At 54.4% G+C, this 22862-nt stretch overlaps 1 long non-coding RNA gene across 1 annotated transcript; it reads left to right on the plus strand.

The window, feature by feature from the left end:
• The first annotated feature begins 848 nt into the window (after positions 1-848).
• Positions 849-1785, plus strand: LOC142824061 (uncharacterized). The gene is made up of 3 exons (XR_012899099.1): positions 849-934; positions 1330-1465; positions 1695-1785. It is a non-coding gene; the product is annotated as an uncharacterized LOC142824061 (long non-coding RNA).
• The last annotated feature ends 21077 nt before the right edge of the window (positions 1786-22862 follow it).

The raw sequence follows: 22862 nt of genomic DNA on the forward strand, positions 1-22862 counted from the left end.
TCTCCCAGGAGATCATGGAGGACTCGCCCCCCCCACTGGTCTTGGCCGACTGCCTCAACGCCGCCTGCAGCCTCAGGTACCGACCCCCCCCCCCCCGCCGACTCCCCCCAGAGCAGATCCCCTGGCCAGGGAGTGGGAAAGTCTCTGTCTCCTGCTGCTGAATTAACAGTCTCTGCCCCTCTCTCCTGCCAGCACCTTGCAGCCTCCCCTGCGGGCCCAGCTCCTGAGCCCCCTGCTGACGGCGGCCGTGGGACAGACAGTGTCTGGGGACTGGCAGCAGGAGCCCATCCACACACAGGTACGTCCCTCCGGGCCCTGCTCCCGGGCTGGGCTGGAGCTCCAGAGAGGAGGGGGGGGGGGGGGAGGGAGGGAAGAAGCTGCAGGTTTGGATCCTTCCCTCCAGGGTTCCCGTTGCTCTCCCGGGGGGCCCGTCCCTTCCATGCCCAGCCTGGGCTCCTCCCTGCTCTGCGAGGCGGCTCAGACCCTGCTCTAGGCTGGACCCCGGAGCCAGCGGGTGGCCTGGATCCCCCAACCCCCCTCTGACCCAGGGCTCCCCCTTGTCTTGCAGCAGTTCATCCGGGCCCTTCCCTACGACCTCCAGGCCCTACTGGCGAGCCTCCTCGCCGAGTCCCCAGACACCGCCCGGCTGCAGCTCATAATGGAGGTGAGCCCCGTGGGGGGGACGGGGCCATTGTCCCTGCTTCCTCGGGGGGGGGCCGAGAGAGGAGCAGTGTCAGTGGCTGGGGGGGGCACAGTCCGAGAGGAGCCCCAGGCTCTGCCCAGAACCGGCACCTCCCTACGGGTCCTGACCTGCCTCTTTCCCCCCCAGCACCTGAGCCCGTGGCTGGAGTCCCGCCTGCCCCAGGAGCGAGCCAGGGCCCTTCGCAGCACCACGGCCCTGCTGGGAGTCGCCACCACCCTCCCGGGGTTTGACGTAAGTGACCTCGGAGCCGGGGGGTCTGGGGCTGCAGGGCGCGGGGCTGGGAGCGTCCCCGGGAGGCAGAGGCAGGGCCGGGAATGGGCCGGGAATGGGCCGCGTTCTCCTTTCCCCGGGGAGGGGCGACCCTGGGCCCTTCAGGGGGGCTCTTGAGGGACTGGGCCTGGGGACTGGGGAGTGGCCGTCAGTGGATCCCCTTGTTCCACCCCCGGAGTGACCCTTCAGTCGGGGCCATTGCTCAGGGTTGTCTCCTCGCAAGGCCGGCCCCGCCCCGCCCCGCCCCGGGAGGTGTCTCTGTCCGTCCCCCGAGCTCAGACCCGCCTCGGCGGCCGTTTGCATGGGACGTGCAGCCCCAGGATGCTGAGGGACCCCCCCCTCTTCTCTCCCCTCAGAACTCCGCCGACTGGCCGAGGATGGGTCACCACGTGGCCCAGCTGGGCCTTTTTATTTCGGACCCATCCGAAGACGTCAGCCGGCTGGCCCGGGAGGGGGTGCACAGCCTGTATCAACTCCTCCTGCACCACAGGGGTAAGGAACCCAGCCGGGACCTGGGCCCCAGGGACACCCTGAGGGTGCCGGCGGCGGGGGGAGGGGACCCAGCCCTTTTCCCCCAGACTGGCCCAAGGGGGGATGCGTCCCTCTGTGTTCCCCTTCTGCCCCCTGTGCCCCTCCATTTGCCCAGGGATGCCTGCAGGGACCCGTGGGAGGGGAAGGGCTCAGACCTGCCAGCAGAATGACCCTGTTGTGTCTCTTGCAGGCCTCAACATCCACCAGGCAGAGGACCTGTGGTGCAGACACTACTACAAAGAAAGATGGGTCCTGGCTCACAGCAACAGCGTGAGGGTGGGATAGGTAAGGACGCGCTGCCAGGGCAGGGCAGGGCTCGGGGGTGGGGCTGGCTGGGGCCCTCGTGGGGGTAGGAGGGTCTTGGGGGCAGGAGGAAGCTGTGACCTGGGGCAGGGGTTGGGGTGCCGGGTGAGGAGAGCGTCTGGGTGCAGGGTCTGGAAGGGAGTTTGGGGGAGGAGGAAGCTGTTTTAGCCCCAGGAGTTGGGGCCGGGCTCTGGGCCGTCAGCTGAAACCTCCTGTGCTCTTGATTCCAGGTCTTTGGGCAGCTCTTCACAGCAGAGCAGGAGAATTGCTTTTTGGACAAGGCTCTGCTCGCTGCCCGCTCCCCCCTGCGGCGCCCCAGCCAGGCCGGGCTGGTCCTGGCCCACGCCCTGCATGGGCAGGCCCATCAGCTCCTGGAATACATGGTGAGCAGCCGGAGCAGATCAGGAGAGTGGGGCAGGGCCAGGGTCTCCTTCCCATCCCCTCAGGGAGTCCCCCGCCCCTTTCCTCAGGCTGCCCCCACCCCACGTCCCTGCTGGCAGAATCCCTCCTGCCCCTGCGAGCGTCCCTGGGGGTGGGGGAGGCTCTGAACACAGAAACTGTCCTAGGAGGCGGGAGGGGGCCGAGGTGTCAGGAGCTCTTGGGGGGGGGGGGGGGTCAGGAGCTCACCCTGCGGGCCTGACGGGGGGTGACCAGAGAGCAGGGGGGAGGAGGGTGGAAATGCTGGGGGGCCAGTTCCCCTGAGTCCCCAGGGATGAATGTGACGGATTCTGCTTCCCTTGCAGCAGGAAGACACCCAGTGAGAGCAGCAAGAGCTGAGGAGCCAGCAGCTGCGTCCCCCTCCCCCCAACCCTCCCAATTGTATTGAATTGTATTTACATTCTCATTAAACAATGTTTCAAAAAACATTTGGATCAGGCTTGGTCAATAATTTGTAATGGGGGGGCCATTTTGGCAACTGATCAAGGGCCACATTTCTACCGAGGGCTTTGGGGTCTGGGACGGGGTGGTTGGGTGCAGAAGGGAGCTTAGGGGTGGAGCCTGGGTGCAGGGGGGGGGGTATGATCTGGGGCGGTGGATAGGGGTGCAGGGTCCAGGAGGGGGTATGGGCGCAGGAGAGGACTCTGGCCTGGGGGAGGGGCTCTAGAGGGGTGCAGGGTCAGGGAGGGAGCTGTGACCTGGGTGAAGGGGGAGCAGAAGGTTTGGGGGAGGGGGTGCGGGTGCCAGAGAGGAGTCTGGCCTGGGGGAGGGGTGTCGGGGGGGTGCAGGGTCAGGGAGGGAGCTGTGACCTGGGTGAAGGGGGAGCAGAGGGTTTGGGGGAGGGGGTGCGGGTGCCAGAGAGGAGTCTGGCCTGGGGGAGGGGTGTCAGGGGGTGCAGGGTCAGGGAGGGAGCTGTGATCTGAGGGAATGGGGGACGCAGGTTCAGGTGGTCGCCTGGGACAGGCAGTCGGGGAGGGGACGTGGGCGCCAGGGGCAGGCTCTGGCTGCGGAGGTGCCTACCTAGGCAGCTGCGTATGGGGGAGCCCGACTGTCACCTGAGGGGATGGGGGAGCTCAATTTTCAACTGCGGGGAATGGAGGAAATACTGTGGAGTGGAGGGAGCGAGATGGGGGGGGCTGAATTGTTCCCGGAGGGGAGATCTCCCTGGCTTGGGGGGGGGGGCGTTTCCAGCAAAGCCCTCACATAAGAGGGGGACAGACGGGGGGAGGGAGAGGACGGGGATGGGCAGGGCAGGTGGAAATGGGGAGGGGCAGGAGAAGGGAAGGGGGAGGAGATGGAGGAGAGCAGGGGATAGGAGTGGGGGCGGGGATGAGGAGCAGGACAGAGGCAGGGCAGTGGTGGTGATGGCTGAGCGATGAGAACAGCTCGCAGGGAGCTTAAAGCCAGCAGATGCTTTTCGGCAGAGTTGCCATTTGCCCTGGCGGCTTTGCCAGAATAGCTGTGCCAGCGGGGGGGGGGGGGGGGGGGCGGGCGGGGGGGGGGCTTTTGCCACACACCCAAGCCAAGCCAGCTGTGGCGGCAAAGCCTTGTGATGTAACCTAAGCCCTTGGCAAGGTCGGGATCAACCTGCTCTGACAATTTCTCGGACCGGCGGGATGAGAAACAAGGATCGTGCAGGGAGATGGGGATGACTAGGAAGCGAATCCAGGTGTGGGGGGAATATCCTGGGCTGGAGGGTCAGTCGATACCCCCGCCTGCCACTGTCTGCCGGGGCTCTGCCCGCAAGATGGAACCAACAGCTGAGTTTGCTTTTCTGCCCCGTCGTGGGCACAAAAGGCCCAGAGCAGCCTCCTGCTATCTTGGAGGAAAGGGGCCAAAGTTCAGGAAGCAGGTGCCAGGCTGGGCTGGAATCCGCGAGCGCCGCTTTTGCTTTGCCCTTCCTGGAAGCTGGGCTGCAGGTGAGTGGCGGTTTCATCTCTGCTCTTGGGGTGTTTCTTGTGGGTTCCGAGTGTGGATCTGAGAGGGGCTGCGCAGGGGCAGTGTCATGAACGAGCTGTAAGCGTTACAGCCCCTTCTGCGCAGGCTGGCTCCAGCCTCCCGTCTGTCTCCAAGCCCTGGGGGAGAGGCGGGAGGCCAGCAGCATGGCCTAGTGGAGGGGGCAGGGGGTTGGGTGTAAGAACTCCCGGGTTCTAATCTAATGCCACCTAGTGACTAAGGCACAGAGTTGTGTGTTAGACCCTTGCTCCTCAATTCTGCCCTCACTCTCGCACTGGTGACCTTGGAGAGGCCTTTCAGGTCTCCCTTTCCCTGTCCATCAAAGGCAGGCAAGTGCGATGTAATGCCCTGGAGCAAGTGCTTTGGGACGTGTCGCACAAGTGTGCCTGGCTCACAAGCGTGTCAGCACAGGTGTGTAAAAGCGTGACGAAGGCTTTGAGATCGATGCCGAAGGCTTGTGAGGCTGTGGCTGGCCAAGTGACAGGGAAATGAAAGGTCAGAGTTTGGTCAGTTAGATTTTATGGTAATACACTGAGACGAAGCACTTTGGGCGTATATACGATAATGTCTTTCCAAGTGCGTTAGTTCAAGCCGTGTCCTAGGAGCCAAGAGGTGAGACAAACATGCTTGGTCCTGTCTCGGTGCAGGGGTGGACTAGATCAGTGCTTCTCGACCAGTGGTACGAGTCCCCTTAAAGGTACTCAAGAGATGTCTGGGGGACACGTCAACACAACTGAAAGTTGGAGAAAACTGAATTTTAGTTTTCAGTTTGACAGCGCTTTATTCTTTCTGTACCTTTTACACCCAAAAATGCCATCGCCCGCCCGGCTACGATGCAGTTGTTTAAACAAATGTGTTGCAACGGTAGAAAAAAATTGTGTGTGTCTGAAAACTGTAGGTACTGGGGGTACTTACAAATTTTTTTTTAAAGGTACTGGGGGTACTTACAAACATTATAAAAAAAGTTTGCGAAACACTGGACCTATCATGGTCCCTTCCACTCAGACTTTTCTATGATTCTGTGACAGGGCTGGGCGATAATTTTCAGAAGGGGGCCACTTAATTGATTTTGGTATGGGGTCATAGGCCGGCTCCACCCACAGAAGGGGCGGAGCCTGAGGCAGAAAGGACTAGCCCACCCTCAGAGTTCTCCGCGGCTGAGGCTTTCAATTAAAAGCACAGAAAAGAGCTCACAGATTTGCCACTACTGGCAGCTGTCCAGCGTGGCTACAGCTTTTTAAAGGGCTCGTGGCTCTCGCCCCTGCTGTAACCATGAGCCGTGAATCATTTAAAATTGGATCCTGCTGCCTGAGTCGCCTGAGTCCCCACTTAGAATTCGGCGGCATGGGCAGCAGGATCTAAACAGAAAGCGGCCAGATCACAGTGTTTGGTAGGTTGCATCTTACCCAGCCCTGTTCTCTGAGCTGGTTTGGAAACCTCCGTGTCCTCCTTATGGTCTGACAGCTGCAGATTTACTGCCTGTCTCTCCTCTCATGGCCCAGCCTAGCCGCAGCTAATGGACTAACTCAGGTTAGCATCACCTGCCCTGTCTTGGTGACTCTTCACAGCTGAACGGCCTATAAGGCATCGTGCTGGTCTTCTGATCTCTTGGTGACTCCTCTGCCTTCTGTTTATTTCTTTCTCCCTAGCTGGCCGATCAAGTCAAGCCCTGTCAGTGCGTGAAGGCCCCAGGAATTACGAGTGCGATGGTCTCCCATGCCCAAGGTAATCGGCTGGCTAGTAACGGATGGACTGCTTGGTTATCAGGTTAGGCTGCACAAGCCAGGTCTATGGGACCCTATGGCCAGCTGGCACCTGGTTCACAGCTGTACTAATCTGAAAATGGCTGGAGGACACCACCATCATTAGGCTCCAGAGTTACAGCACTTGCTCTTCTTGGAGCTACTTGTCCGAGGCAGGCAGCACAGCTTAGCAGCTCATTGGGATGTCTCCTTTTTAGTTGTGAGATCTGGGCCCTTTAGAATGGCTGTAGCTATTTAGCAAAGGCGCACAGCTATAGGCATGGGGGTTTCCAGCTTTATTCACCTAGGTGGCTGATTCCAGGAAGCAAGGGTATGTGTGTGGGGGAGAGGGGGAGTCCTGTACAGAGGGTTCCCTGGCCCCTCTGCTTCCATGGCTGTGCAACTGCCACCAGGTGGATTAGAACCTGGGACTTTTGGAGCTTAGGGCAGGCGCTGCTATAGCTTGAGTTATAAGTCAGTTGCCTCTCAGCATAGGCTGAAGAGCTCCCTTGTAATAATTGCTTGCTGGAAGTGGTCTCAGTGCCACTCCATAGGATAGTGACCCACATCAGGTGTGTGGGTTACAGCTGCAGGCCTGCTCCCAGCATGCGGATCTGCTCTCTGGGCGGCGTCTATAACTCTGTGGCTGCAGCCCTGCTCCCAGCATGCGGATCTGCTCTCTGGGCGGCGTCTATAACTCTGTGGCTGCAGCCCTGCTCCCAGGACTGGATCTGCTCTCTGCCCATAGGCGTGCGCAGCACATTTCATTAGGGTGTGCACCCAAAGAATGTTTTTAAATGTACTCTTTGACCCCCGTTAGCCACGCCCCCTGACTCCCATTAGCCACGCCCCCTGACCCCCATTAGCCACGCCCCCTGACCCCCATTAGCCACGCCTCTGGAGGTAACACTTTCAGGGCAATATGGACACATGACCAGAAATAAAAGGTGTCATGTGACCTCCCCCCCCCCCCCAAGGACTTTTCCCACTATCCTCTTACCAATAGGGATTAGTTTGGCCCTCACCAAACCCCCCCCCCGTGCAACGATCCTGCAATTGCATTAACCCAACGTGTGAGACATTAACTCGGGGGGTGGGGAGGCTGGGGGAAGTGTTCCCTCTAGTCTAAGAGTTTCCTCCCATGAGCACAATACATTTTGTGTTGTGCACCAGTACTGAGTGTGGCTTGTTTGGCTGTGCCATGGTGGCACCCAAGTTATTCATAAATATCTTATGAACCACTTACCTTTCCCCTCTGCTGCCCTGTCTCCTTCCCTTCCTCCATCAGCTCCCCTGGTGCCTGCTGCCCCCCCAATCCCTCACCCACATCTGCTGCCCTGACTCCTGCCCTTCTCACGGCCCTCGGCCTTCCCGAGACCTGCCCCCTCCAGCAGCCTTTCTCTCTCCCCCTGTGCCCTCTCCTCCAGTAGCCCCACTCTGACCATGTGAGCTACCCCTCCTCATCCCCTCTTCTAACACCCCCCTCTACACACCTGTCCTGCCTCTCTCCTCTGGTGCTGGTCCCTCCCCTGCAGGTGTCTGCCCTTCTGCTTCCCCCCCCGTACTCCCCTGGCACCTGCACCTTCCCTTACCCTTGCACCCTCTTGGTGCCTCCCCCTTCCCTCACTGCCCCTGCCCACTTTGCCCACTCCCTCACCACCCTCTGCCCCCGTTCCCCTCATGCCCCTGTGCCTTTACACTTGCCTTGCTCCATCTCCGCCTTCCTCATGCCCACCCCTTCTTTCAAGCCTTTTCCCAGCACCTCCCCTTCTCCCCTCTAGCTCCCAAAGCCCTTCCCGTCTCCTCTCCTAGCATCATCCTGTCCCCTCCCTCACTGACACCTCCCCTCCTGCCCTTTTCCTCATTGTCTCCACTTGGCCCCCTGGCATTTGTCTCTCTCCTACACCCTGACCCTTGGTGCCTTCCCCTTTCATCTCCTGACCTGCCACAAACCCCCACCCCGCAGACTCAGGTTCCCAAAGTTCCGGCAGTCCCCATCACTTGGTGCCTGCGCCGGGTCTGACTCGTAGGGTTGCCAGGTAGACCCTCCCCCAAAAAAACGGACACACTTGATCCTGGGCAGGGGGGAGGGAGGAAGAGGGACTGGCTGGGGGGGGGGGGGCAGGAACTGGCTGGAAGGAAGAGGGGATGGGAAGCAGCTCTGGGGGGGAGGGGCCAGATCCTGACCCTGGCCCCCCCTTCTCCCTCCCCGAGGCCAGTCATGCTGCCTCTGACCCCCTTCCTCCCTGAGGCCAGTCGCACTGCCCCCGATCCTGACCCCGGCCTCCCCTTCTCCCTCCCCGAGGCCAGTCATGCTGCCTCTGACCCCCTTCCTCCCTGAGGCCAGTCGCACTGCCCCCGATCCTGACCCCGGCCTCCCCTTCTCCCTCCCCGAGGCCAGCCCTGCTCCCCAGCTCAGTGCGGGCCCCTGCTCTCTCCTTAGCTCAGTCCCACTCTGCCGACCCTGGCTCCCTCCTGGCTCCCTGCTCTGCCAGTCAGGCTGAACTGGGACTTTAGCCTCTCCCCGTTGTTCCTGGGGACTGTCAGTCTCAGGATCTTGATCTCTCATTTCCCCTGCCTTTCACTGAGTTTCAGTAAGGAGCTAGCGGCAATAATGCCTCTACTTTTTCCCCCACTCCTGTGCGGAATACATTTTGTTATGTGCACCAAGGCATGCACGGATGTGCACTGTTACGTCACGTGGAGTTTCACAGCATGGGAAGAAATCAGTGGAAATACAGAGAGCTTGAGTAGTTGCAAGTGTCCATTTTATTGCATAGCACGGAGCTAGCTAGAAAAAACCCAAACCAGCTGGGCTGACCCCCAGTGACCTAACGCAGTTACTATAACAACAAGATCTATGTCTACACCCAGTACACCACATGCACCACCACTAGAAACACATGCTACCGGCTAGCAAACTGGGCAGCATTTGAATGTCTCCTGGCTGGCCGCCCAAGAGCTCAGCTTGCAGGGAACACTGGCTAACCGTCCCCTTCCACCTGGAGAAGGGAGAGACAGGAAAGCAGCAACAGAGCATCTGCCTGGGGGAAGCCCGAATCCCATGCAGGAGTGGAGCCCTGTTCCTTGTTCCAGGCCCTTGCTAGAGTCGCCTCCCGTAGCTGCAGATATGGCCGGCAGTTTTAAAAGCGGACTTACGCTGGCCCTGCAACCCGAGCGACTCTGTCAGTGGGTGCTTATCACTCCATCACCTCGAGCTGTTTAAGCAGCTTGTTTAACCAAGGAGGGAGGGAAAGGGAAACCTTTGGCCATTTGAGGGTTGCGTGCCAATGGAGGGAAAGGGGATGGATAAAAAGGGGCTGAGCACACGGTACTGCCTCTTTTTAAACCCAGGCCCAAAGATGTCCTGGAATTCTGGGCCACTGGCCTGAAGGAGATGGTCAAACTGCCTGGCAGCTGGACTTTTGGAGTCTTGTTATTCCTGGGCTCCTGGTAGCGATGGCTCCCATTCCAGGGGATTCCTGCCAGGTAGTTTACCTCAGACAGCAGCTTTTATTCCCCCGTGTCACTTCTCCCGGTATCTGAGACTTTGGTCATGGGGATCAAGCATTTAACATGATTCCAAGAGGAACCGGATGGTTCATCTAGCGAGCCAGGCTCACCGATATTTGAGTAGTTAATAAAAATCCCTAGTTTCTGTGTGTAGGTCTAAAAAGGGAAGGTTAGTATCAATAGTCTTATTTTACAGACAGGGAATAACCTCTCCAACCTGCGGGAGAGGCAGGAATAGAACCCAGGTTTCCTGATACCACAGTCAGGGCTTTGTTACCAGGCTACATCCTGTACTAGAAAGGATGGGCCTGAAGCATGGGCCTGGTGTAAGGCCTGAGGCCTGAACCAAAGTAAGCAAGAGTTAGCTGAAGAGAAACAGGCAGGTCGTGTCAAAAGCAGACGGTTGCCTGAAAGTCTTGGGACTTAACCCTAACTGTCTTGCCTGGAAAGGTTGAAACCATAGACAAAAGGTCCTAGAAAGTCTCCAGGAATGCTAGAGAAGCAGGAAGCGAGTTGACAGGAGGCCAGGAAAGAAAATGGAAACAGAATTTGGGGTTTTGAATTGGAAGCAGTGATGTGCCTGTTGTTGTGTGATCATGCCTGGAAGATGTGAATTAAGCCAGGAACCTGGGCAAGCAGAATCCAGCGACTTTCTTGGCTAGGGAAAGACTAAATCTTGGAACAAGAGAGATGTGAGTAGAACAGGGAATTTTTAGTCAGACGCTACTAGGTTATTTTCTTTATTTTTTTAGTTTGTTGGACTTCTTTTTGCTAAGCACATGTAACTATCCCCCTTTACCCTAGAACTCTTCAAACTGAATCCCAGGGAAGCGATTTTCTGTGTTTTAATCTTTCTTTTTCCAGTTTCTTTGTAACACCTAGCAACCAAGTAGATACGCTGGAGGGCAGTAGATATGCTGGAGGGCAGGGATAGGGTCCAGAGTGACCTAGACAGATTAGAGGATTGGGCCAAAAGAAATCTGATGAGGTTCAACAAGGACAAGTGCAGAGTCCTGCACTTGGGATGGAAGAATCCCGAGCATAGTTCAGGCTGGGGACCGACTGGCTAAGTAGCAGTTCAGCAGAAAAGGACCTGGGGGTTACAGTGGATGAGAAGCTGGATATGAGTCAACAGTGTGACCTTGTAGCCAAGAAACCTAATGGCATATTAGGGTGCATTAGGAGGAGCATTGCCAGCAGATCCAGAGAAGTGATTATTCCCCTTCATTCGGCTCTGGTGAGGCCACATCTGGCGTATTGTGTCCAGTTCTGGGGCCCCCACTATAGAAAGGATGTGGACGCATTGGAGAGGGTCCAGCGGAGGGCGACCAAAATGATTAGGGGGCTGGAGCGCATGACCTATGAGGAGAGACTGAGGGATTTGGGTTTGTTTAGTCTGCAGAAGAGAAGAGCGAGGGGGGCTTGATAGCAGCCTTCAACTTCCTGAAGGGAGGTTCCAAAGAGGATGGAGAGAGGCTGTTCACAGTAGTGACGGATGGCAGAACAAGGAGAAATGGTCTCAAGTTACAATGGGGAAGGTCTAGGTTGGATATTAGGAAAAACTATTTCACTAGGAGGGTAGGGAAACACTGAGATGGGTTCCCTAGGGAGGTGGTGGAATCTGCATCCCTAGAGGTTTTTAAGTCTTGGCTTGACAAAGCCCTGGATGGGTTGATTTAGTTGGGATAGGTCCTGCCTTGGGCAGGGGCTGGACTTGATGACTCCTGAGGTCTCTTCCAGCTCTATGGTTCTATGATTCTAAGTAATGTTTCACCAAGTGTATTTGTTTTGTTAATAGACGTCACATTTTTAAAACCATGATCTGATTCCTGCATCCTAGAGGGCGGAAGGTTCTGTATGCACGTGCCTAAGACAGCAAGCCATACTTCTAGGAGAAATTACAGGTTTTCAAGCTCTCTCTGGAGGGAGTGTCAAGGACAAGGAAGGTACCCCACAGGAGGGAATTCTGAAATGCGCCTGTCTGGTTCTCAAAGGGGTTTGTGCATTTGGATGGTGGCAGCAACACCAACGCAAGCCTCCAGTGGCAGGGTATTTTAAAGTCTCTTGTGGGCCCCCACCTTCTGCACTTGGAGTGCCAGAGTGGGAAACAGCCTTGACATGACCCCTCTCCAATTTATCAACATCCATCTGGAATTCTGGTCACCAGGGCTGGGCACAGAACTCCAGCAGCAGAAGTTCAAGTGCCGAATAAAGAGGCTAAGTCGGTTCCCCACTCTGGCACTTGGAGTGCAGAAGGTTTGGGCCCAAAAGAGACCTTAAAATACCGTGTCTCTATGGGCTTCTGCTTCAAAACTTCCCAAGGTCACAGATTCCCTGAGCTTAGGAGGGTTGCTGCCTTCACCCAAGTGGAAAAAAACTTTTTCTTCTTGAACGCAGGAAGAAGTCACTTGGGAACGTATTCCAGAAGGGTACCCCAAACTCTTTTACACAAGAGCCAAAAGAAATCTGATGAGGTTCAACAAGGACAAGTGCGGAGTCCTGCACTTGGGACAGAAGAATCCCAAGCATTGTTACAGGCCTGGGACCAACCAGCTAAGTAGTAGTTCTGCAGAAAAGGACCTGGGGGTTACAGTGGATGAGAAGCTGGAGATGAGTCAACAGTGTGCCCTTGTAGCCAAGAAGGCTAATGGCATATTAGGTTGCATTAGGAGGAGCATTGCCAGCAGATCCAGAGATGTCATTATTCCCTTTTATTTAGCACTTGGAAAGAAAAAAAGAAAAATGAAAACAAACTGTAATTTCTGATAGCTGTCCTCTTAGTCTTAGGCAGGTATACACAGACCTCCTATTACTTTCCAGGATAGAAAATCAGATCATAGCCTTAAAATAGGTGATTATATTAAGAAAACAAAAAGGTATTCATTTGTAAAGCTGACTTGGCTGCTAGGAGTTATAGCGCAACTGAGAAAAGAACAGATTAAAACACAGACAATTGCATCCCTGGGATTCAGTTTAAAGTTATAGTGGGGAGAGGAGGGGATATGGATTTAGCACAGAGGAGTTTAACCAAACAACAAAACAAAAAAATAACCTGATCGCATCTAAATAAACATTCTCTATCTACTCAAGGATCCACACTTCCAAGGTCCAGTCCAATTCTAGGCCCACGTATTCTTTTTTTTAGGCATGATGTCCCTGCCCAGTTCAATTCATCCCCCCCCTCATCCCCTTCCACAGCTCCAGGATTAAACTCACAAAGAAAAACAGCAGACAGATTCCCTTTTAATGCAGATCTGAACTCTTTCTTCTCACTGGTGCTCCTGGCTCCCTGCCAACACTTTCTAGCTAGCTAGGTTTATCCCTTTAGTCACTGAATACTGGGATGTTCAGAAAAGAACAGTGGGCCTCCCATCCATCACAGAAGCGAGACAACCTCTTTACTCCTGCTCAAGCGTTTCCTGTTTATACATCCCAGAATTACAATAGCTTTTTAAGCCCCAACGCCACAATGGGAGCTCCTGTTCTGCTGATTACCCACCATGACCTCTACATCTCTTTTCCCCGCCCTGCAAGTCTGGCCCACAGAACCATGGGAAGTGGCATAGGCTAGCCTGGGCCAGGGCAAAGGAACACGTGGGCCTTTCTCTTCTCCATCTCTCCCTCTGCATTGCACAGCAGGGCGCAGGAGTGCCAGGGGGCTCTGTGGACGCTGTTTGGCTTAATGCCAGCGAAAGCAGGGTCTACAGGAGTACTTACGGGCTCCTAGTGTTAAGAGCTGTGATGTGGTTGCCTCAGCAGCGTGGCTCAGTGCTTCTGTTCTTGGAGCTCTGGTGTTATCAGTGGTCAGTGCAGGTAACGCAGCCTGCTCCTGCTGCAGATCTCGCTGTTATGCACAAAGACCGACCACAGACACCGTCTGGTGACAGAGGCACTTGGCCAGGTTTATAGCCGTGTAGTCACAGATCTAGTGCCCTGGATTTGCGGTTACACGTGCACCAACTCATGAGTGCCCCAGGACGAGGAGCAATTCAGTCAGTAAGTCTCTGTTGTCCCTTCGGCCATGCAAAGGGGGTAAGGCCAGGCACCCCAATATTTATAGCCTAAAATAAACTTGTCTGGTTTCGGACATTTGTTTGCTCCCTCCCCTTGTACCTAGTACCTTGAACCGAAAAATATTAGCGGAGACACTGTTGAGCATCCACTGCGGATGCGCTCGGTGAGGCTAATCTTCGTGTTTTACCTCATCCCCGTTGCAGGGTTCCAGACCAAGGAGGATATCTACTGCTTCGCTTTAGCGAAGGCCCTGTACACTGTGCCCACGCCAGTGACTGCTGGGTTTTATGCACCATGGGGACATTGCAAAAACCTGCTCTTACACAAAATCAAGGGTGAGTACTGCCCCGGGGAACGTAAGACGGGGAAGGAACCTTGTGGGGATGGGGATTAGTGGATGACAACCATCTCCAAAGAGCCAGAGCCACCCGTACTCATTTGCCGATTATGCAATCGCATAGGGGACCTGAAAATTTGGAGCAGCACTGGGTTTTCATGTCCACTCCACCCACCTGCCTCTTCCTATCCATGGTCTGTGGCTCTGCTTCCTCCAGCAGCAGAAGTTCTAGAAGATCTAGTTAATTTACAAGTGACAAAGTCTGCTCGAGCTACTGGCAGAACATCAACGACATGGTAATGAAGCCGTTTAACAGGCATTTGCCAACCTCTGCTAAATGTTTGCTGAATTTACTGTGAGAGTCGACAGGACCTTAGTTTAAAATGTGTTTGTTTATTAGTGTGTGGATGAGGATTATAAAATCACATTGCTAAAAATTCAACATCCATCTGGGCTGCTGTTGGGCAGATGGGCACCAGTTTAATAGTACGGCGTAGGATCCCATCAATCCTAAGGATGGCTTTGCCAAGAGCTACCCATTCTTGATTGCTTCCCAGAAGGGAGGGATTGTGAAGCTGGAAGACCCTTCAGGAGGAGAGATTTAAGGCACTGCCAGGTACCTAACATATCTTCCTCTTTTATCTCAGAGAACATGGAAAACGAATCGAAGAAGAAAGACCAGGAGGAATTTCAGCGGACGCAGAAGATGCAGCGTGACAACACTGGCCGGGATCTACTCAAGCTCCTGTTACTCATGATCTTCTACCGGCCGCTCCTGACGGAGCAGCAGAAGTGGAGAAGGAACGTGAAACACGTCTTCATCCATTTCAGCGCCTGGGAGTACGCGGGCTGCGACCAGCTCTGGGCAGGCCTCATTACCACACTGTGCGACGGCATCGAAAGCCACTTTGGTCTCCTACCCATGAGCATTTACAGGACCATAGACAGGAAATGTAGCATCATCGAAAGACCAGGGGATCAGGAATGGGTTAGCAAGAAGTTCCTCTTCCTCCCGCTGTGGGTGGCTGTGATCCTTTTGATCATGGTAGCTATTGGGGTGGGTGGTCTCCTCCTAGTGTTTGGGATCCCCATCGGGGATGCCTCGGGAGACGCCATAGCTGTCGTGGAAGGCATTGGGGTGACGGCTGTCAGCGTCTCTGCAGCAGCTGCCATACGGCTCACTATCACAGTGGTACGAAACATTATCGTCACCCAGAAGAGCCAGCTGGAGAGACAGATGAACCAGACGGCTCTCAGCGCACAGCTGGGCTTCATGAGCTGCGTGAAAAGCGAAGTCAGGACAATCACTGGGTTCCTGCAGTACATGGAGATCTTCCAGCGGCGGAAGCTGCGGGTGGTGCTGGAGATCACCCACTTGGATACATGCAGCCCTGACAAGGTGGTGGGCGTCCTTGATGCCATGAACATCCTCCTCTCAGACGATGACGCCCCTTTCATCTCCATCCTGGCTGTTGACTCCAGCATCATTGTCGACTGCGTGGAAAGCTCCAAGTATATGAGAGGTATGGCCAACAACGGCTACGAGTTCTTAAACCGCATCGTCACCCTGCCCTTCTCTGTCCCTCGGATGGACTGCGACACCAAGCGGAGGCTGATCAGGAATATCATCGCGCGCAAGGAGCAGCTAGAGGCAGAGGTCGGCTTCCGGCAGGATGGCAAGATGGAAGCCAGCTCTGACTTCCTCAACATCTCTCGCTACCATTTGGCCAACCACGATGCCCAGAATCCAGTTGCAGAGGACAGCCAGATACCTCTCATGGTTGGAACCCCAGCGCTGGGAACCGGCAGCTGCGGGAAAGGTATCCGAGCCAAAGACCTCATTCAAGATGCTTTCGACTACCTCCTGGATGACGCCTTGAAGGAATTCATGACAGACAACGTGGTGCAGATGCGGCGCATCGTGAACACCGTCACCATCACCATCAGGCTGCTGGCGAGTAACATCCCCAAGGATGAAGTGTGTCCGAAGAAGGTGGTGGAATGGGTGCTCCTTGCCAACCAGTGGCCGTGCCGTCTGAGCTGGCTCTTGCAGTGCATTGAGGATGAGGAGCAGAGGAGCCGAATGGGCAGCTGCCATGGAAGCCCGCTCCGCCCCGACATGTCTCTGTGGGAGGTCTACGAGAAGTACATGGAAGAGCTGGACATGCTGAAAGGCCAGATGGAAAAGCTGCTGGAACTGGACCAGGATCCCGAGCTGTTCCACACTTTCCTGTGCGGCAGGTTTCGGGTGGAGGAGGCCCTCTTCTACCTCCCCTTCACGGTCAATTTGGACCCATCCCTGAAAAGACAGATGGAGCTGCAACGTGGCAGCCACAGACTGAAACGGACAAAGAAATTCGACAAGCTCAGCGCCTGCACTCTGCTGGGTATGACGGTGGAGGATGTCTGCCGAGAGGTGGGTCACCCTTGGGTTTCCTTCCTTCGAGCAGGGCCAGCTGTCGATAGAATGTCCATGCCTCTTCATCGCAAGAAGCATGTCATTCATGTGACAGCAGCTGCCCACAGATGATGGCTACAGGCAGAGCCATCTTTGCAAATCGTGGGGCCCTGAATAATTGAGGGCCCTTCTGCAGGATTGCCTGGGCCTTTTCCCCTCATGCAGCTTCTGCTGGAGGTCTGGTCGTTCCTACTACCTCCCTACCCCAAGCAGGGCTCAGGAACTAGAGCAGAGTTGCAGATCCTCTCTGCTTGCTAGCTTGCTGCTGCTGCTGATTTGAACCCCGTAGCAGATTTGAACCTAGGCCCTCTAGGAGTGTGTCTAAACTACATGGCTCCATCGATGGAGCCATGTAGATGAGGCTGATCGGCAGAGGGAAATGAAGCTGCGATTTAAATAATCGTGGCTTCATTTAAATTTAAATGGCTGCCGCGCTCTGCCGACCAGCTGATGATCAGCTGTTTGTCGGCAGATCGGGGCAGTCTGGACGCTTCCCCGTCGACGTGAAAGCCCTTTGTCGACCTCCCCGGTAAACCTCATCCCACGAGGCATCAGGGGGAGGTCGACAAAGGGCTTTCATGTCGACGGGAGCGTCCACACTGCCCCGATCTGCCGACAAACAGCTGATCATCAGCTGGTCGGCAGAGCACGGCAGCCATTTAAATTTAAATGAAGCCGCGATTATTTAAATCGTGGCTTCATTTCCCTCTGCCGATCAGCCTCATCTACATGGCTCCATCGATGGAGCCATGTAGTTTAGACACACCCCTAGAGGCCTCGACAGCTGGAGCCATGAAGGCAGCTGGCTCCCAGCTTAGGATGTAGAGCTCCCTTGTTCTTATCTCTGGCTGTAAGAGGTCCAATTGCCACACGAAGGGACAGTGAACCACACACACTAGGTGTGTGGATTACACTGCCAGCTGAGAGGAGCACGTGGGGGAGGGCGAAGGGAAAAGCCCTGCAGCAGACAGGACAGAGCGTCCCCAGAGACGAACCGGCAGAGGCATATCCTCAGACATACAAGAACACATGGCTGCTGCATTGGGGAACTCAAAAATTCGGTGCCCAAATTTTCCGGTGCCCTATGCAGCTACATATTTCCCATGGGCCTAGGGACAGCCCTGACTACGGGCCCCAGAGCTGGGAGAAAACTGTCCCACATAACTGGTGCATAACTGGAGGGAGAGGAGCGAGTACTAGTGGGGGTAGGATGTTGAGGGGAACAGGCGGTGTGGGATGGGGGCTTTCGGGCAAGGCACAGTGTGGGTTTGAGGCCTCAGGAGTAGGGGGGGCACATGAGGGGGAATGGGCAGAGTGAGGATGAGGGGGAAAGGGTGATGTAGGGGGCAAGGCCACAGTCCGGGCTCTGCTAGTTCCCCCACTTTCTGCTGCTCCTGACTCTTGGTTTGCACAAAACATTTCTTTTTGGAACAACTCGGTTCCTTGCAGCTCTTTCCTCCAACCCCGAAGCCATTGGCTGGCTCTCCCCGGGTTCATCCTTTACGCTCTGAAGTGACTTGGGTCGGTTTTAAGACTGGGAGACCCGTAGCTGTCTGTTATGCACTCCAGAGAGAAGAGAGGCAAAAACATAAATACTCTTGCTGGAGGCCTGCAGCGTAATACCCCTTATCCAGAATAACACACAAGAACCCTGAGGCTATGTCTACACTGCTAGCTTTTGCCTGCAGAGAGCATGCTAATGAGTGCCAAGAAGTTGCTAACGAGTGCTTCATTAGCATACTCTCTGCCTGCAAAGGCCCGCAGTGTAGATATAGCCTTAGGTCGAGAGGCCCAACTCCACCCCCGTCAGGCTGACTGCATGCTTCCCTCCAGCCTACAAGCAGGGTCAGGAAACCTTCCCTCTTCATTTCAACACACCCCTCCAGTGGTCCCTGCATTGCTAGCTTTTGCCTGCAGAGAGCATGCTATTTCCCCTGCCGTGCCAACTTGCTCAGCGGTGCCCCTAACAGAATCCAAGCACACGGCAGTGGGGTGTGCAGGGTACCCTACCTGGCCCCACAGCCAGCTGGCCCGCCTTGTTTGCTAGAATCTGAGCAAGCCCAGACAGGTTCCTCTCGGGAGCTATAGCGGACCCTTCCTAAAAACGTGTTTGGCGACATGTTCAGTAGATGCACGGCACTAACGGGTGCTCCCACTTCTCTTCCAGATGGACACAATCGGCTTGAAGGAGGAAAACGTCCCGCTGTACAAACAGAGGCTGAGGGACCATAATCTCAACGGGCGCGCGCTGGTCTACAGTGACAACACTGAAATCAAAGAGGCCCTGCACATGAGTCTTGGCGAATGGACCCTCTTTAGCATCCATTTCCTTGGAGTGTTTCCCCCGGCGAATTTGGCCTCTTCTGTGGTGTCCCCCGTCCCGTTCCACGTCAGGCCAGAGGCTCTGAAGAACATGGTTGCCTTAAGAGAGACTGTGGCGAGAGGGAGCAAGCTCTCTCTGAACAGCTCCAGGGAAGATCTTTGGGAAAAGAGATAACTCTGAATCCTGAACACAGAGGTGAAAGTGCCCTGGTGCGCAGCTCCAGCAAGAACTGCAAAGACCTGGGCTGCAATAGGACAGTACCTGTGAGAAACTGTAAAGTTACTTTCACGGCTGTTACCAGATTTGCCCAATACCCTGGGGTATGCTCATTTATCAGGGTTACCCTTATGGGACTGGGGGAAGGTTAACAGTTCTATCAGTGTGCTGTTGGTGCTTACTTGGGCTCTCATATGGAGCTGAATTCTCCCTGCTGCCAATTCCCCCTCCCACTGGAGCTCTCCTGCAGGAACTAGGTTCCTCAGGATGGGGTTCTTCCCACCTTAGCAACACACACAGACACTCACACCCACTAATCAGAGCACGTCTGAGAGGACTGGGTACTCAGCACTCACAAGCTGACCCCCTCATATGTCCCTGGACTCAGCTGGCTGGGTTTCACAGCAATGCCACACTGCACCCTCATGTGCCTTTGGACTCCGTGGGCTGGATTAAACAGCACTTTAAGCTGCCATCCTCATAAGCCCCCAGGTTCAGCACCCCCTATCCCCACTTTCACACCACAGTCATTCACAGGTAAACCACACGATGAGCAAACCCCACAGGATTTTGGGCACTACAGGGATCTTTTGCTTGGGTACAAGAAGCGTTGTTGCAGAGCGAATGGGGAAGCCAAAACAACACCCCTTAAGGAAGAGTGAGCAAAAGAGAAAGAAAGAGAGAGAAGCAACCAGCTTAACAATGAAAGTGATTTATTTCTGAGTAGTGAATAGATATCAAACAGTTACAATATTAAATCTAACAATTACAATATTAAATCTAAATTGAAGCTGATTACACATGTTAGGTAACCATATAACAGTTTACACAGGGCAGGGTCAGGAGGCTATGCTTAGAGAGATAGTTGAGAGAGAGAGAGAGAAAGAGAAAGAGAGAGAGAGAGAGAGAGAGAGAGAGACCTCACCACTCCACGGACCTTGCACTGATCGGGGTTCCCAGATGATGATGGTAGCCGGGGGTCCAGAGGGCAGGAGAAAAGCAGGACAGAGCCCCCAGCACGATCAGACAGGAGATGAAGAAGTCTCAATGGAACTGATGCAGTTTAAGTCCAGGTATCAGAACAGTTTTCTTGGGGCAAGGATAGGAGTTTTATAGAGATAGTTCAAAGAGAAAGAGGAGAGACACTAGAGACTGATCACACCTGGTTATGGGGGATGTTCCTTGAACGAGCTCACAATGCAACTTGGCAGTTTCAGTATTTTAGATGTCAATAGGATCGTTACTAGAATTGGTCTGATAATGACTAATTTGGGTGTGAGCAGGCCTAGGTTCATTAGCATCTGGAGCAGGGATTTCCCATCAGGCAGTGCTTCTCTGCTTTCGGTGTCCCATAGTTCAGTGCGGTTCCTGCCTTGGAAGAGCTGCTCTCCATTCTGTATGCTAATGAGATGTCCCTCTGTTCCATCTTTAATGTAAATGAGGCTGGGGTGTTTCCTTAATTGTATCACCCTTGTCTGAAGCAGTTTAGGTGTGTCTTCCCTGGCCTTTTCTTTGCTTTGTCTTTGATTCTAGCAGAGGCCTGAGGGAGGGGGATGGTTTTCCATGAGTATCACTCCCTGACTCCCCAAGAGCACAAAGCTGACAGGTGACCATGTTCTGGTTCCCCAATAATCACAGAGCTGGTGGGTAACAGGCCGCCTGTACAAAACCAGAAGCAAGATTGGGGCTTTCGCCCACAGTGTACCTCCCTGCGACTCCAGTGACATCGCACGGCTGAATCATAGAATCCTAGAGTTGGAAAAGACCTCAGGAGTCATCAAGTCCAGCCCTCTGCCCAAGGCAGGACCAACCCCAACTCAATCATCCCAGCCAGGGCTTTGTCAAACCGAGACTTAAACACCTCTAGGGATGGAGACTCCACCACCTCCCTAGGGAACCCAGCCCAGTGCTTCCCCACCCTCCTAGGGAAATAGTTTTTCCTAATGTCCAACCTAGACCTCCCCCGCTGTAACCTGAGACCACTGTTCCGTGTTCTGCCATCCCTCACTACTGAGAACAGCCTCTCTCCATCCTCTTTGGAACCTCCCTTCAGGAAGTTGAAGGCTGCTATCAAATCCCCCCTCACTCTTTGCTTCTACAGGCTAAACAAACCCAAATCCCCCAGTTTCTCCTCATAGGTCATGTGCTCCATACCCCGAATCATTTTGGTCAAGCTCCCCTGGACCCCCTCCAATGCGTCCCCATCCTTCCTGTAGTTGGGGGCCCAGAACTGGACACAATACTCCAGATGTGGCCTCACCAGAGCCGAATAAAGGGGAATAATCACTTCTCTGGATCTGCAGGCAATGCTCCTCCTAATGCCCCCTAATATGCCATTAGCCTTCTTGGCTACAAGGCCACCCTGTTGACTCATCTCCGGCTTCTCATCCACTGGAATCCCCAGGTCCTTTTCTGCTGAACTGCTGCTTAGCCAGTCGGTCCCCAGCCTGTAACAATGCTTGAAGCAATCAGATGACAAGAGAAGAATTAAGGATCCGGGGGGGGAAGGAGGGGGGGACTGTACTGGGTCTGAGGGATTTGGGGCACATTCATGTCAACGGGGCTGGTGACAGACGTTGTCGGGCCCTGGGTAATGTATGGGAGGGGGTCGGCTCTAGACCCCCTCAAAGGGGCAAGGCTCTAGACCCCCTCAAAGGGGCAAAGCTAAAGGTAGGAGGGGCAAGGCAAGGGCCAATCAGGCCTTAGCGCCACCCACCCTGCACCAGACAGAGCTCTAGGATTGATTTCATTTGCCCGGGTCTCTGGCAGTGGCGGCTGCCATAATAGTCGATACAGTGACCCAGAGGCCTGGACCCTTTTAAATCATCAGCTCCCGGGACAACTGCCCCCTTTGCCTCTCCCCCTCCCCATCCGTGGCCCCTGTCTGTGGGGCTTCAGACCCTGGTGGTCAAAGTATTTTGGTCTGGTTAGTACAGCAGGGGACAGGGAGTTGGGACATACGGGTCCTATTCCTAGCGCTGCCACTGGCTTGCTGTGTTTTTGAACAAGCTGCTCCTCCTTTTTGGGACTCAGTTGCCTCTGTAGTAAGTTGCGGGTTGGTAACATAAAATCAGCAGGCCCGAATAAAGGCCGGTAACATAAAAACAGCAACAGGCCTGAAATCTAGGAAGCAAGACTTTGGCTCAGTGGAACCGCAGGCAGGAAAGAGAAATAGTATAAGCCAGATCAAGCATAAAGGTCCAGGCACAGGTACCAAGCACATTTATAGAATCCTAGGGCTGGAAGAGACCTCAGGAGTCAACAAAAAATCCTCATTAAAAAAAAATTGTTTGGTGTTCCTCGGTCTTAAAAAGTTTAAGAAACACTCGTCTAGACAGTACTGGGTCCTGCCATGAGGGCAGGGGACTGGACTCGACCTCTCGAGGTCCCTTCCTGCCAGCTACATGTGGCAATGAAACGGTAACTCGAACTAAGTCCTTAGTTCGAATTAACTGTTACATCTCATTCTATAGCAGTTACTTCGGGCTAGTGGAATTTCAAAATGGCGACCGGACGGGAACATGCAAATAAAGCCTGGGCTATTTAAATCCCGGGCTTCATTTACAACTCCGGTTGCCTGCTTTGCCTACCTAGCTCAAATTAACGAGCTAATGTAGACATACCCTTATTGACTAATTGAGTAGTCGATGGAAATTCCACCAACTACTGGATTAGCTGATTAAGCGCAATTTAACATCCCTCGGTTGAGCTACCACATATGTTTTAGAAAGACATCCAATCTTTATGGCTTGTGTGTAGTTCAACGCATTAAATTCCAAGCAGGTTGCTGAAGTTTCTTTTTTTCATCATGATTGGCAATTTGACCAGCCTTATACAGTAATGGATCTTTACCATTCCTCTGATTTCTTTTGTTCCCGATATATTTAAACATTTCCTAATTATCCTTTATCATAGAATCATAGAATCATAGAATAATAGGACTGGAAGGGACCTCGAGAGGTCATCGAGTCCAGCCCCCCGCCCTCAAGGCAGGATCAAGCTCCGTCTACACCATCCCTGACAGATGTCTATCTAACCTGTTCTTAAATATCTCCAGA

Source organism: Pelodiscus sinensis, unplaced genomic scaffold, assembly GCF_049634645.1.
Source record: "Pelodiscus sinensis isolate JC-2024 unplaced genomic scaffold, ASM4963464v1 ctg37, whole genome shotgun sequence".
NCBI classification, from domain to species: Eukaryota; Metazoa; Chordata; order Testudines; family Trionychidae; genus Pelodiscus; species Pelodiscus sinensis.